This window comes from Orcinus orca, chromosome 11 (assembly GCF_937001465.1).
Source record: "Orcinus orca chromosome 11, mOrcOrc1.1, whole genome shotgun sequence".
Lineage (NCBI taxonomy): Eukaryota > Metazoa > Chordata > Mammalia > Artiodactyla > Delphinidae > Orcinus > Orcinus orca.
The window spans coordinates 61396151-61412143 of NC_064569.1; the positions used below are offsets into that span (position 1 = coordinate 61396151).

At 39.7% G+C, this 15993-nt stretch overlaps 1 pseudogene; it reads left to right on the plus strand.

Annotated features, from left to right (window-relative positions):
- The first annotated feature begins 341 nt into the window (after positions 1 to 341).
- Positions 342 to 4336, plus strand: LOC101269306 (14-3-3 protein theta-like; annotated as a pseudogene).
- The last annotated feature ends 11657 nt before the right edge of the window (positions 4337 to 15993 follow it).

The window sequence follows — 15993 nt, forward strand, 5'->3', positions numbered from 1 at the left end:
TTGGTGTCCTTAGGGAATTAGGATCACGGGAAGTCTCAAAGTTAACCTATCTTGTAGTTTATTCTTGTCTAATGACTGGATGGAGAGTTTTGCAGGTTTTGACAGGGCTCAACAAAATAATTCTTACTGGTAAAGGCAAAGAGTGAAACCAGAGTTCCAGCCCCATCAGGGTTACCACTTTGGCAACTGGTATGAGCAATAGCACAGCTGTTACTCTCTTTGTGTGCAGTGGATGGATGCGTGTGAGACCTCTGGACACCCAGCTGAAACTTTGGTTACTCTGACGAAACCACAGCTCTGACTGAAAAGAAAGATGAAGACCCACTAGAGCTAACCAATGAGAATGTAACCTACTCTGGGAGGTCTACATGAACATCCTTGAGGCCCCAGGTCCACCTGGAGAGTCATCTTGAGCTTTGAGCAGAAAACCAACACCTCTGACAAGAAATTGAAGCTGATTAAGAACTATCGGGAAAAAGTAGAGTCTGAACTGAGATCCATCTGCACCACTGACCTGAGATTGTTGGATAAGTACATAATAGCCAGTGCAGCTAATCCAGAAAGTAGTCTTTTATCTGAAAATGGAGACGACTTCCAGTACCTCTCTTGCTTAAGTTGATGATCAAAAACAAACTATAGACAATTCCCAAGGAGCTTACCAAAAGGTATTAGATATAAACATGAAAGAGATGCAATCTACACGCCCAATCCACCTTGGACTGGCTCTGAGCTTTTCTATACTTTACTCTGAGATCCTAAATAACCCAGAGCTTGCCTACACACTGGCTAAAACGACTTTTGATGAAGCCATCATAGAACTTGATGCACTGAATGAAGACTCATACAGAAATATCCTTATCATGCAGTAGCTTAGAGACAACCTAACACTATGGACATCAGACAATGCAGGAGAAGAGAGTGACGTCAGAAGACGCAGAAAGCTAAATGTATACAGAGTGTCATCATTTTTTCCTTCAAGAAAACTTTTTACCCATCTCCATTCCTCATTCCACGTGGATTCTCTGTAGCAAAGAAACCCATTCAGTGTATAGAATCAAAGGTTTGAAATTTTACAATGTATGGACAACATTTCTTAGAGTAAGTGTTTTACTTACATAGATCAATCTCATAACCATCTCTTCCTCAGATGTAAATGACAGCTTTAAGTGTTATATAGAATAAAATGGACATTTTAAAACTAGGAAGGGACTTTCCTGGTGGTCCAGTGGCTGAGACTCTGCACTCTCAATGCAGGGGGCCTGGGTTTGATCCCTGGTCAGGGAACTAGATCCCACAAGCCACAACTAAGACCCAGTGCAGGCAAATAAATTTTTTTTTTAAATTGGAAAAAATGGAATGTAGGACAGAATTCCACTGACATAGGACTCCTAGAAGGAGAATAAGATTATAGGGAAGGTACTGAGTCAGAGGGTTCCCTCTGCTGGTCAACAGGTGGCAATAGAGTAGCTTGGATGCCAACTGAAACAAAAGGCAGAAATAAATATTCAGAATAAAGGCAGTCTTTGGGAGAATGTATGGGGAAAGAGTGTGACTGGTTGTTTATATCTGAATATGTCTTATCTCTCTAAACTGTTCATTGCTTGAAGTACAACTAAAAGTTGTACTGAACCTTTTTGTGCCTTGGTTTCCTCCCTGTAAAATGGATATAAAAGTGATGCCTGAGAAGGCAGAGAGCAGAAGCAAGAAGAACTACAGTCCTGCAGCCTGTGGAACAGAAACCACATTCACAGAAAGATAGACAAGATGAAAAGGCAGAGGGATAAGTACCAGATGAAGGAACAAGATAAAACCAAAGAAAAACAACTAAAAGAAGTGGAGATAGGCAACCTTCCAGAAAAAGAATTCAGAATAATGATAGTGAAGATGATCCAGGACCTCGGGAAAAGAATGGAGGCAAAGATCGAGAAGATGCAAGAAATGTTTAACAAAGACCTACAAGAATTAAAGAACAAACAAACAGAGATGAACAATACAATAACTGAAATGAAAACTACACTAGAAGGAATCAATAGCAGAATAACTGAGGCAGAAGAACGGATAAGTGACCTGGAAGACAGAATGGTAGAATTCACGGCTGCGGAACAGAATAAAGAAAAAAGAAGGAAAAGAAATGAAGACAGCCTAAGAGACCTCTGGGAAAACATTAAACACAACAACATTCACATAATAGGGGTCCCAGAAGGAGAAGAGAGAGAGAAAGGACCAGAGAAAATATTTGAAGAGATTAGAGTCGAAAACTTCCCTAACATGGGAAAGGAAATAGCCACCCAAATCCAGGAAGCGCAGTGAGTCCCATACCAGATAAACCCAAGGAGAAACACGCCGAGACACATAGTAATCAAATTGGCAAAAATTAAAGACAAAGAAAAATTATTGAAAGCAGCCAGGGAAAAATGACAAATAACATACAAGGGAACTCCCATAAGGTTAACAGCTGATTTCTCAGCAGAAACTCTACAAGCCAGAAGGGAGTGATACACTTAAGTATATAATGATAAAAATGATATACTTAAAGTGATGAAAATGAAGAACCTACAACCAAGATTACTCTACCCAGCAAGGATCTCATTCAGATTCGATGGAGAAATCAAAAGCTTTACAGACAAGCAAAAGCTAAGAGAATTCAGCACCACCAAACCAGCTCTACAACAAATGCTAAAGGAACTCCTCTAAGTGGGAAACACAAGAGAAGAAAAGGACCTACACAAACAAACTCAAAACAATTAAGAAAATGGTCATAGGAACATACATATTGATAATTACCTTAAACGTGAATGGCTTAAATGCTCTAACCAAAAGACACAGGTTTCCTGAATGGATACAAAAACAAGACCCATATATGTGCTGTCTACAAGAGACCCACTTCAGACCTAGGGACACGTACAGACTGAAAATGAAGGGATGGAAAAAGATATTCCATGCAAATGGAAATCAAAAGAAAGCTGGAGTAGCTATACTCATATCAGATAGAATAGACTTTAAAATAAAGAAGGTTACAAGAGACAAGGAAGGACATACACAATGATCAAGGGATCAATCCAAGAAGAAGATATAACAACTATAAATATATATGCACCCAACATAGTAGCACCTCAATACATAAGACAACTACTAACAGCTATAAAAGAGGAAATCAGCAGTAACACAATAAGAGTGGGGGACTTTAGCACCTCACTTACACCAATGGACAGATCATCCAAACAGAAAATTAATAAGGAAACAGAAGCTTTAAATGACACAATAGACCAGATAGATTTAATTGATATTTATAGGACATTCCATCCAAAAACAGCAGATTACACTTTCTTCTCAAGTGCGAATGGAATATTGTCCAGGATAGATCACATGTTGGGTCACAAATCAAGCCTCAGTAAATTTAAGAAAATTGAAATCATATCAAGCATCTTTTCTGACCACAATGCTATGAGATTAGAAATGAATTACAGGGAAAAAAACACAAACACATGGAGGCTAAACAATACATTACTAAATAACCAAGAGATCACTGAAGAAATCAAAGAGGAAATCAAAAAATACCTAGAGACAAATGACAATGAAAACACGACAATCCAAAACCTATAGGATGCAGCAAAAGCAATTCTAAGAGGGAAGTTTATAGCTATACAAGCCTACCTCAAGAAACAAGAAATATCTCAAATAAACAATCTAACTTTACACCTAAAGGAACCAGAGAAAGAAGAACAAACAAAAACCAAAGTTAGCAGAAGGAAAGAAATCATAAAGATCACAGCAGAAATAAATGAAATAGAAACAAAGAAAACAAAAGCCAAGATCAATAAAACTAAAAGCTGGTTCTTTGAGGAGACAAACAAAATTGATAAACCATTAGCCAGACTCATCAAGAAAAAGAGAGAGATGACTCAAATCAATAAAATTAGAAATGAAAACGGAGAGGTTACAACAGACACCACAGAAATACAAAGGATCGTAAGAGACCACTACAAGCAACTTTATGCCAATAAAATGGACAACCTGGAAGAAATGGACAAATTCTTAGAAAGGTATAACCTTCCAAGACTGAACCAGGAAGAAATAGAAAATATGAACAGACCAACCACAAGTAATGAAATTAAAACTGTAATTAAAAATCTTCCAACGAACAAAAGTCCAGGACCGGATGATTTCACAGGTGAATTCTATGAAACATTTAGAGAAGCGCTAACACCCATACTTCTCAGACTCTTCCAAAAAATTGCAGAGGAAGGAACACTCCCACACTCATTCTATGAGGCCACCATCACCCTGATACCAAAACCAGACAAAGATAACACAAAAAAAGAAAATTACAGACCAATATCACTGATGAATATAGATGCAAAAATCCTCAACAAAATACTAGCAAACAGAATCCAACAACACATTAAAAGGATCATACACCATGATCAAGTGTGATTTATCCCAGGGATGCAAGGATTCTTCAAGATACACAAATCAATCAGTGTGATACACCACATTAACAAATTGAAGAAGAAAAACCATATGATCATCTCAATAGATGCAGAAAAAGCTTTCGACAAAATTCAACACCGATTTATAATAAAAACTCTTCAGAAAGTGGGCATACAGGGAACCTACCTCAACATAATAAAGGCCATATACGACAAAGCCATGGCAAACATCATTCTGAATGGTGAAAAGCAGAAAGCATTTCTTCTAAGATCAGGAACAAGACAAGGATGTCTACTCTCACCACTATTATTCAACATAGTCTTGGAAGTCCTAGCCATGTAAATCAGAGAAGAAAAAGAAATAAAAGGAATCCAAATTGGAAAAGAAGAAGTAAAACTGTCACTGTTTGCAGATGACATGATACTATACATAGAGAATCCTAAAAATGCCACCAGAAAACTAGTAGAGCTAATGAATGAATTTGGTAAAGTAGCAGGATACAAAATTAATGCACAGAAATCTCTTGCATTCCTATACACTAATGATGCAAAATCTGAAAGAGAAATTAAGGAAACACTCCCATTCAACATTGCAACTAAAAGAATAAAATACCTAGGAATAAACCTACCTAGGGAGACAAAAGACCTGTATGCAGAAAGCTATAAGACACTGATGAAAGAAATTAAAGATGATACCAACAGATGGAGAGATATACCATGTTCTTGGATTGGAAGAATCAATATTGTGAAAATGATTATACTACCCAAAGCAATCTACAGATTCAATGCAATCCCTATCAAATTACCAATGGCATTTTTTACAGAACTAGAACAAAAAAATCTTAAAATTTATATGGAGACACAAAAGACCTGGAATAGCCAAAGACGTCTTGAGGGAAAAAAACAGCTGGAGGATTCAGACTCCCTGACTTCAGACTATACTACAAAGCTGCAGTAATCAAGGCAGTATGGTACTGGCACAAAAACAGAAATATAGATCAATGTAACAGGACAGAAAGCCCAGAGATAGACCCACGCACCTATGGTCAACTAATCTATGACAAAGAAGGCAAGGATATACAATGGGAAAAAGACAGTTTCTTCAATAAGTGGTGCTGGGAAAACTGGACAGCTACATGTAAAAGAATAAGATTAGAACACTCCCTAACACCATACACAAAAATAAACTGAAAATGGATTAGAGACCTAAATGTAAGAGTGGACACTATAAAACTCTTAGAGGAAAACATAGGAAGAACAGTCTTTGACATAAATCACAGCAAGATCTTTTCTGACCCACCTCCTAGAGTACTGGAAATAAAAACAAAAATAAACAAATGGGACCTAATGAAACTTCAAAGCTTTTGCATAGCAAAGGAAACCGTAAACAAGACGAAAAGCCAACCCTCAGAATGGGAGAAAATATTTGCAAACTAATCAACGGACAAAGGATTAATCTCCAAAATATATAAACAGCTCATGCAGCTCAATATTAAAGAAACAAACAACCCAATCCAAAAATGGCCAGAAGACCTAAATAGACATTTCTCTGAAGAAGACATACAGATGACCAAGAAGCACATGAAAAGCTGCTCAACATCACTAATTATTAGAGAAATGCAAATCAAAACTATAATGAGGTATCACCTCACACCAGTTAGAATGGGCATCATCAGAAAATCTACAAACAACAAATGCTGGAGAGGGTTTGGAGAAAAGGGAACCCTCTTGCACTGTTGGTTGGTTTGTAAATTGATACAGCCACTATGGAGAACAGTATGGAGTTTCCTTAAAAAACTAAAAATAGAATTACCATATGATCCAGCAATCCCACTACTGGGCATATACCCAGAGAAAGCCATAATTCAAAAAGAAACATGCACCCCAATGTTTATTTTAGCACTATTTACAATAGCCAGGTCATGGAAGCAACCTAAATGCCCATCGACAGATGAATGGATAAAGAATATGTGGTACATATATACAATGGAATATTACTCAGCCATAAAAAGGAATGAAATTGGGTCATTTGTTGAGGTGTGGATGGATCTAGAAACTGTCATACAGAGTGAAGTAAGACAGAAAGAGAAAAACAAATATTGTATATTAACACATGTATGTGGAACCTAGAAAAATGGTATGGATGAACCTGTTTGCAGGGCAGAAGTTGAGCCACAGATGTAGAGAAGTAACGAATTGACACCAAGGGTGGAAAACCACGGGGGGCTGGGGATGGTGGTGTGCTGAATTGGGCGATTGGGATTGACATGTATACACTGATGTGTTTAAAATTGATGACTAATAAGGACCTGCTGTATAAAAAAAAAAAAACTGAGTCTCAGTTTCCTCATGTATAAATTGGGGTTATAAAAATGTTTATTCCAGGCTTCCCTGGTGGCGCAGTAGTTGAGAGTCCGCCTGCCGATGCAGGGGACATGGGTTCGTGCCCCGGTCCGGGAAGATCCCACATGCTGTGGAGTGGCTGGGCCCGTGAGCCATGGCCGCTGAGCCTGCGCGTCCGGAGCCTGCGCGTCCGGAGCCTGTGCTCCGCAACGGAAAAAAATGTTTATTTCATAGTGTTGTAAGGATTAAATGACATAAAGCATGCAAAAATGCTCTGTTTTGGGGTGATAGCTGTACTGCCCATGACCATCCTTAGATTAGAGGTTGAAAAGTAATACCCTGTAGGCTGGATTTGGCTTAAAGATGTTTTGTTTGGCCTTGTATTGGGGGTCCTCAAGACCACCCCCAGGAGGATTCACTAGGAGGAATTATAGGACTAAGCATATAGTCATACTCATGGCTATGACTTTTTATGGTAAACGATACACAGCCAAATCAGCAAAGGAAAAGTCATATGGGATGGGCTTCCCTGGTTAAGACTCCCCCTGCCAATGCAGGGGACACGGGTTCGAGTCCTGGTCTGGGAAGGTCCCACATGCCACGGAGCAACTAAGCCCGTGCACCACAATTACTGAGCCTGCGCTCTAGAGCCCGCAAGCCCCAACTACTGAAGCCTGTGTGTCACAACTACTGAAGCCCGTGTGCCTAGAGCCTGTGCTCTGCAACAAGAGAAGCCACCACAATGAGAAGCCCGCGCACTGCAACAAAGAGTAGCCCCTGCTCTCAGTAACTAGACAAAACCCGCGTGCAAGCGAAGACAGAATGCAGCCTAAAAAAGAAAAAAAAAAATCACATGGGGCAAAGTCCAGGTAAACCAGACACAAGCTTTGAAGGGTCCTCTCCCATGGAGTCATACAGGACATGCTCAACTGCCCCAGCAATAAGTGATGACAACACACGTGAAATGCTGCCAACCAAGAAGCTCCTTGGAGACTCGGTGCCCAAGGGTTTTTGGAGGACAGGTCATGTAGGCAGCCTCTGCCAGGCACATACCAAAATTCCAGACTCCCAGAATGAAAGCAGGTGCTCGGCATAAGCCATATTGTTTGTACAAACAGTTTAGCCCAGTGAGTCCTTCTTTTCAGTTCTGAGAATGCTGGGAACCAAATTCAAGTTCCCAGATGCTAGCCAAGGGCCAACCGTGTAGGTAGGAGGCATTTCTAAGGAAAAGCAGTTAGTCCTGCTGTTAACTCTTTTTTTTGCACAAGCCTGCACAGGGTTTGCCCATGCGGTATTCTTTCTTCCTTTCTCTTTCTTTCTCTCTCTCTCTCTTTCTCTCCCTCCCTCCCTCCCTCCCTCCCTCCCTCCCTCCCTCTCTCCCTCCTTCCTTCCTTCCTTCCTTCCTTCCTTCCTTCCTTCCTTCCTTCCTTGCCATCTTTCAAAAATTAAGAAATTTTACTCAGGATTTCCAACTTCTTGTGAAAAGTCAGATATTGTGGTAAGAATAGATCCATATGCCCAAATGGCAATAATTGTTACTCCCCTTTAAATGAGGCTTAAATTAACCCCAGTCTTCACCACTGTCAATAGTCTTTCCTACAACTGAGTGCCAATTGCCATTTAATGCCATGCTTTTGTGACTCTGGCTATGGGCTGCTTAAACCAAGAGTGGCCAATTGACCAGAGTACAAGAAAAAGGAGAGGCATGTGGAATACCACTGAGTCATGATAATGAACAATAATGCAAAAGAGTCAAATTCATAAATTCCTCCTGTTGAGGTCCCCACAAATGTCTCAAATCCAGAACTCCTCTCTGGTACTTCCTATTATAGCAATTACATATGGGTATTTTTGAATTGATAGGACAACCTTTTCATTGTTATTTACAATAAGCCCCTTTAATTTAACTTGAATCAGTCTTTGTTCCTATCCACCTAAAGATTACTGACTGGAATAGTGATAATATAAAGAAGATATTACATATATTTTCAGTTACTACTTTGTAAATTGAAGTCATTATTATCATCAGTGCCAAGACTTGTTAGAGTGGACTAACATATATCAACAGGAAGGTAATAGATCCAATGAATATTCAAGTAGTTCTACTTATCAATGTATCCACTTATTTACTAACTTAACAAAGGTCTACTGAACACCTACCATGTGACAAGATAATGCTAGATATCAAAATAAAATTTACCATTACACTCTAGCACCTAGAAAAGTACCAGGCATGGAGTTTGGATTTAATAAATGTCTCCTGACTTCATAAATATAAAGTTCACCTATAAGGAGATCAAGAAACCCAAGGATAGAAATAATGAAAATAATTTTGTTTGGTATAAAAACGGGAAACGGCAAGTGATATTTTTACAGGTGTATGCTGCATGCCACCTAACCAGACAGATGTTCTAGATGGTTCTTTTTAAATTCTAGCTATAAAACTGGTACAGAGGCTAGTTACAGAGGACGAACTGAAACTATTCCAAGGTTCCATTTTACCAAAATCAGAGAATTTGAAAAATTCTTTACTTACCTCCATGATAATTTTATTCCTCAGAAGACTGAGGAAGCAATTAGGGGAACTTATACTCTAATAAGTTAATTACTTATTACTAATAAGGAAAAACTGGTTAGTGAAGTATGTAAAAGCTACAAGAATATCAAAGAAAAGTAGTGTCATATTAGAGTTGGACACTGAGAGTAGAGTTTGAATTTATTTGTATTCTTTTAGTTGTAAGTGACAGGAATCCAACTGAAATTGACTCAGGCACAGTTGGATGCAGGTTTTCAAATGAAGTCATCAGGAACCAGTATTTCTCTTTTGGTATTAATTGCTTTCCTGTGTGCTGACTTCATTCTCAAGACAGGGTCACCTCTCATAGTGGCAAGACGACCTCTAATAGCTCTGAGCTTATGTCCTACAAGGCTAGCAACCTCATTAGAAAGAGAGCATCTCTTCCCCAATAGTTTCCAAGAAGTCAATTTGAGAATCATTAGACAGGCTTGTGTTATGGGCCCATCCCTAAACCAATTATGTGACCTGTACAGGGGCTGGGAATAGGTATATACCAGGAATATACTACGTCTGAAACTGAGGAGGTAAAGTCAGCACAAATAGACTGAAAAGGAACAGTTCCATGAAGGAAACTTAAGGGTCCACTCTAAGAATTAGAGGTTCTTGGGATTCATTCATTTATTCAACAACTATTTACTGAGTTCCTAATATGTGTATGCCTATTTTAGATTCCAGGTATATATTCCAGTGAATAATATAGACAAAAATTCTTGCTCTATTGGATCTTGCATTCCAGTTGGGGTGAGGGAGAGAAACAATAAACAGCTACATTAATAAACTATGTCATATTTCAGGTGGTTATATGTGCTGTGAAGGAAAATATCAGGGAAGCGGAATAGAGATTGCTGGGGAGAAAGGGTGCTGCAGTTTTATGTAGGATTATCAGAGAAGGCCTCATTTGAGCCAAAGCAGATTAGGGAATGAGCTCTGTGGATATCTGCGTAGAGAGGGGTATATGTGGGTTTGTACCTGGCACAGTGAGCCAGGGGAGAGTAGATGAGGTCAAAGATTGTAAAACATCTTGTAGGCTATTGACTCTGATTTTACTGCGAGTTACGAAGCCACTGGAGAGCTTGAGCAGGGTAGTGACATGATCTAGTTGACATTTAAAAGTGTTGATCAAAGGGAGAGAGCTGGAGATTAGGTAAGAGATTAGTGCAATAATCCAGATTAGAGGTATTAATGGTTTAGAACAAAATGATAACAGTGGACCTGGTTTAAAGAGGTCAGATGCTGGAAATATTTTGATGGCAGTGAACTGGGGTGGGGGGGAGTCGTGAGAGAAAGTATCAAGGATAACTGAGATTTTTGACTAGAATGATTGGAAGGCTGGAATTACCATTAACGAAATGCAGAAAACTGTGGGAGCAATAGGTTTGTAGGAGAACAGGAGTTCCATTGTAGACATATTAAATTTGAGATACTTTCATGATTCAAAGTGGAGATGTTGATAGGCAGTTAACCTATGAACATGGGATTCAAGTGAGAGTCCCTGGCTGCAGAGTTATTAGTATATAGATGGTATTTAACACCATGAGACTGGATGAGACCACTTACGGAGAGAGAGTATGAAGATAAGAGTTCCAAGAATCAGGTGCTACTTCAATGTTTAGATGTCAGGGTAATGATAAGGAATCAGCAAAGGAGACTGAGGCTGAGAAGCAGCCAGTCTAGATAAGAGGCAATCTAAGAGAATGAGATATCCTGGAAGCAAAGGGAATAAAATGCTTCAAGGAGAAAGAGATCACTCTGTCAAATGAAGGGAGGTCAAGTGAAAATAAGGATTGACCTTTGGATTTAACTACATGGAGGCCTTGACATAAGCAGTTTAAATGGTGTAAAGGTGAAAAAACCCTATTGGGGTCTGTTCAAGAGAGGATGAGAAGAAAGGAATTTGGAGACTACAAATGTTAAAAACAACAACGCAGTTTATTTCTATGTGTTTTGCAATAAGAAGGAGCGGAGGAATGGGGTAGTAGCTAGAAGAAGATATCGAGGTTTTTTTTTTTTTTTAGGAGAGAAATTTATATGTTGATAGAATGATCCAGTGGAGAGAGGAAACCGATGATGTAGGAGAGTGAAGGCAGAATTGATGGAGCAGTGTTCTTGAGACTTGCAAAAACAACAGATGTCTACTACAAAGCATATGGGAGATTTCAGAAAAGCAGATTTCTAAAAGCCCAGAGTAAAGATAACTATGATTTTATGACCAACATCATTTAAAATGGACAACAGATTAAGAAGAATGAGAATGCCTGAGGGGTGGAATTCTGATGGAATGGAGAATTCTGGCTTGAATCTAAATTTTGATAACCACTGGCATTCAGACATGCTTACATGTGTAGTATCAGGCCCCAAGTCCTCCATTATTGTGCACGAGGGGAAAAGGAGTCTCCTGAGAAAGAAATCATTCTAAAGGAAGAGAAAGTAGGACTCTTAAACTGGCCAGATGGGCGGGAAAATCAGTACAGCATGGTGTCTGTCTCTCTGATTTAGCTTCTGGCCCAGCCTCTATAAAGCCATGTTAGAGTCCTAGGGAGAGGGGAATACAAGAAATGAAAGCTCTGTTTCATAAATTATGTAAGGTACTAGGATCACAAGACAAACCTATTCTGTGGCTCATCTGTTGATGCTAACACACAAAGGAGAAAAGCCTTGATCCTGCTCTGGTGCAGCCTGGCCTCAGTGATTTAAGGACTCTAAAAACTGTCCCGCCCCCCAACTTTAACATTCAATAAGCCTGCAGTGGAGACCAGCCCTGACGGTTGTGGTAACAACAGAGGCCTCATCACTCTGCAACAGTGGGAACCAGTCTTAAGAGCGGGAGAGATTTTAATTGTTTGTAGCTTTGGAAAACAATACCCCTAGCGTGGATATCACCTGCCGCTGTGGCAGTGGTTGGGCACTATCAAGTAACTTCATGGGAAGCAGAGGCTTTGGCAGCAGGTATCATCAAAGGGGGCCAGGGTAGGAGAGAATCATGGCAGACACAGGTGGTAACTGACATGACTTGTTTATGAGTGCATGTGTCCTACCACCTGTGAGCTTCCTAAAGGCAATTGGATGATACTTTGAGAGTAGCTAGAAGCCCCACAATAGAGAGGTAGGGTGAAATCAGAAAAAATACTGTTTATTATTGTTAATATGGTTTCGTTTGATCCATAGGTTGGTATGCCTAGGGAAACATAGGTTACAAGAAATTACAATCACATATAAAGCTGATGAGGAAGAAAAAAAAACAACAAAACACGTGTGTCTGGAAAGAATGGGCTCTGTTGAGATATATGCTGATGATAGAAAGAGGTATGCACAACCACCACACATATGAAGGAAAAGACTCAGGAAGGAGAAAGCCCAGAACCAGCTGAAGTGGAGGATAACAAAAACAATTCAGTTAAAAAAACAACAACATTGGGCTTCTCTGGTGGCGCAGTGGTTGAGAGTCCGCCTGCTGATGCAGGAGACGCGGGTTCTTGCCCCGGTCCAGGAGGATCCCACATGCTGCGGAGTGGCTGGGCCCATGAGCCATGGCCGCTGAGCCTGCACATCCAGAGCCTGTGCTCCGCAACGGGAGAGGCCACAACAGTGAGAGGCCCATGTACCGCAAAAAAAAAAAAAAAAAAACAACAACAACATTATGTTTGGAGTAAGAAAATGATGTAATGCTGACAGATGCCAGAGAAAGTATAACTGTTGCTTTACTTCTTCTTCTTCTTTTTTTTAATAAAGAAAATGTTGCTTTACTTCTTCTTCTTCTTTTTTTTAATAAAGAAAATGAAGAACCTAGGGGTAAGACAGGAAAAAAGACACAGACCTACTAGAGAATGGACTTGAGGATATGGGGAGGGGGAAGGGTAAGCTGGGACGAAGTAAGAGAGAGGCATGGACATATATACACTACCAAATGTAAGGTAGATAGCTAGTGGGAAGCAGCCGCATAGCACAGGGAGATCAGCTCGGTGCTTTGTGACCGCCTAGAGGGGTGGGATAGGGAGGGTGGGAGGGAGGGAGACGCAAGAGGGAAGAGATATGGGAACATATGTATACGTATAACTGATTCACTTTGTTATAAAGCAGAAACTAACACACCATTGAAAAGCAATTATACTCCAATAAAGATGTAAAAAAAGAAAATGGCCCTCAAAGGAGGAGGTGGAAAACATAACTAAGCAGGAACTGATTGGATGGTATGACTATGAGAGATCCTCCTCATTATTCCTACTTTTCTATTTTCTGAAAATTTTAGAATGAGTATTATTTTTTTTTTTACTTAGAAAAAGATTCTTAACATTTTATTGAAAACAAGGAATTAAAATTAGGCATACATAAAAGACTTAGAGTTCAAATCAATGCTTTAGATAATGCCAGGTCCACAATTCCAGATGAATTATATCCTTAGGTCCTGAGAGAGCACAGATGTGATGATAGGACAAGAGGTGATGGTCCTTAAGGCGTGAGAACAAGCAAAGTTGCCAGTAGATTATATCTAATGATTTTTAGTTTATAAAGCAACTGTATATGCCTAATGTTACCTACTATTACCTGCTACATGCTAAGCATTGTGCTAGACCAGGGGTTGGCAAACTATGGCCCGCAGGACAGTTTTAGCTCACTGCTTGTTTTTGTGCTAAGAATGGTAAATTTAATGGTTTGAAAAAAAATCAAAAGAAGATTGCATGTCATGTAAAATTTATGTGAAAATCAAACTTCAGTGTCCATAAATAAAGTTTCATTAAAACGCATCCACACCCATTTGTTTATATATTGTTTATGGTTGCTTTCATTCAACAGTGGCAGAGTTGGGTAGTTGTGACAGAGGCTTGTGACCTGCAAAGCCTAAAATATTTACTATTTGGTCTTTTACAAAAAAAAAAAAGAAAAAAAATCACCAATTTCTAGGCTAGATGTATAACTGATGTTACCTGGTGTTATCTCTAATCCATGGCATCTGTGAACATTTGTATTTCATTACCCTCCAGGTCCTTCCCAGGGAGGTGGGCTGGGTAACCACCATTATCTCCGTGAGAAAATGGAAGCTTAGAGCACTTAAGTGACTTGTGCAAGGTTACACAGCTCCTGTGGGACTTATGTTGGTCTTCTGTTCACAAAGCCTACACTTTTTTTTAATTTAATTTTTTAAATTGAAGTAGAGTTGATTTACAATGTTGTGCCAGTCTCTGCTGTACAGTAAAGTGACTCGGTTATACACATAGAGACATTCTTTTTTATATTCTTTTCCATTATGGTTTATCACAGGATATTGAATACAGTTCTCTGTGCTCTACAGTAGGACCTTGTTGTTTATCCATTCTGTATATAATAGTTTACATCTGCTAATCCCACACTCCCAGTCCTGCCCTCCCTCCTTGGCAAATCTGTTCTCTATGTCTGTGAGTCTTTTCTGTTTTGTAGATAGGTGCACTTGTGCTATATTTTATTTTATTTATTTATTTATTTTATTCTATTTATTTATTTTTGGCTGCATTGGGTCTTTGTTGCTGTGTGTGGGCTTTCTCTAGTTGCAGCGAGCAGGGGCTACTCTTCATTGCAGCACATGGGTTTCTCATTTCAGTGGCTTCTCTTGTTGTGGAGCATAGGCTCTAGCCACATGAGCTTCAGTAGTTGTAGCATGCAGGCTCAGTAGTTGTGGTTCACAGGCTCTAGAGCACAGGCTCAGTAGTTGTGGCACATGGGCTTAGTTGCTCTGCGGCATGTGGGATCTTCCCGGACCAGGGATCAAACCCGTGTCCCCTGCATTGTCAGGTGGATTCTTAACCACTGCACCACCAGGGAAGTCCTGTGCCATATTTTAGATTCCACATATAAGTGACATCATATGATATTTGTTTTTCTCTTTCTGACTTACTTCACTTAGTATGATAATCTCTAGTTGCATCCATGTTACTGCAAATGGCATTAATTCGTTCTTTTTTATGGCTGAGTAGTATTCCATTGTATATATGTACCACATCTTCTTTATCCATTTATCTGTTGATGGACATTTAAGTTGTTACCATGTTTTGGCTGTTGTGAAGAGTGCTGCTATGAACATAGGGGTGCATGTATCTTTTTGAATTATAGTTTTGTCTGGATATATGCCCAGGAGTGGGATTGCTGGATCATATGGTAATTCTATTTTTAGTTTTCTGAAGAACCTCCATACTGCTTTCCATAGTGACTGTACCAGCTTACATTCCCACCAACAGCATAGGAGGGTTCCCTTTTCTCCACATCCTCTCCAGCATTTGTTATTTGTAGACTTTTTTTTTTTTTTTTTTTTTTTTGCCGTATGCGGGCCTCTCACTGTTGTGGCCTCTCCCGTTGCGGAGCACAGGCTCCGGACACGCAGGCTCAGCGGCCATGGCTTACGGGCCTAGCCACTTCACGGCATTTGGGATCTTCCTGGACTGGGGCACGAACCCATGTCCCCTGCATCGACAGGCAGACTCTCAACCACTGCGCCACCAGGGAAGCCCCTTGTAGACTTTTTAATGATGGCCATTCTGACCAGTGTGAGGTGGTACCTCATTGTAGTTTTGATTTGCATTTCTCTGATCATTAGTGATGTTGAGCATCTTTTCATGTGCCTACTGGCCATCTGTATATCTTCTTTGGAGAAATGTCTATTAAGGTCTTCTGCCC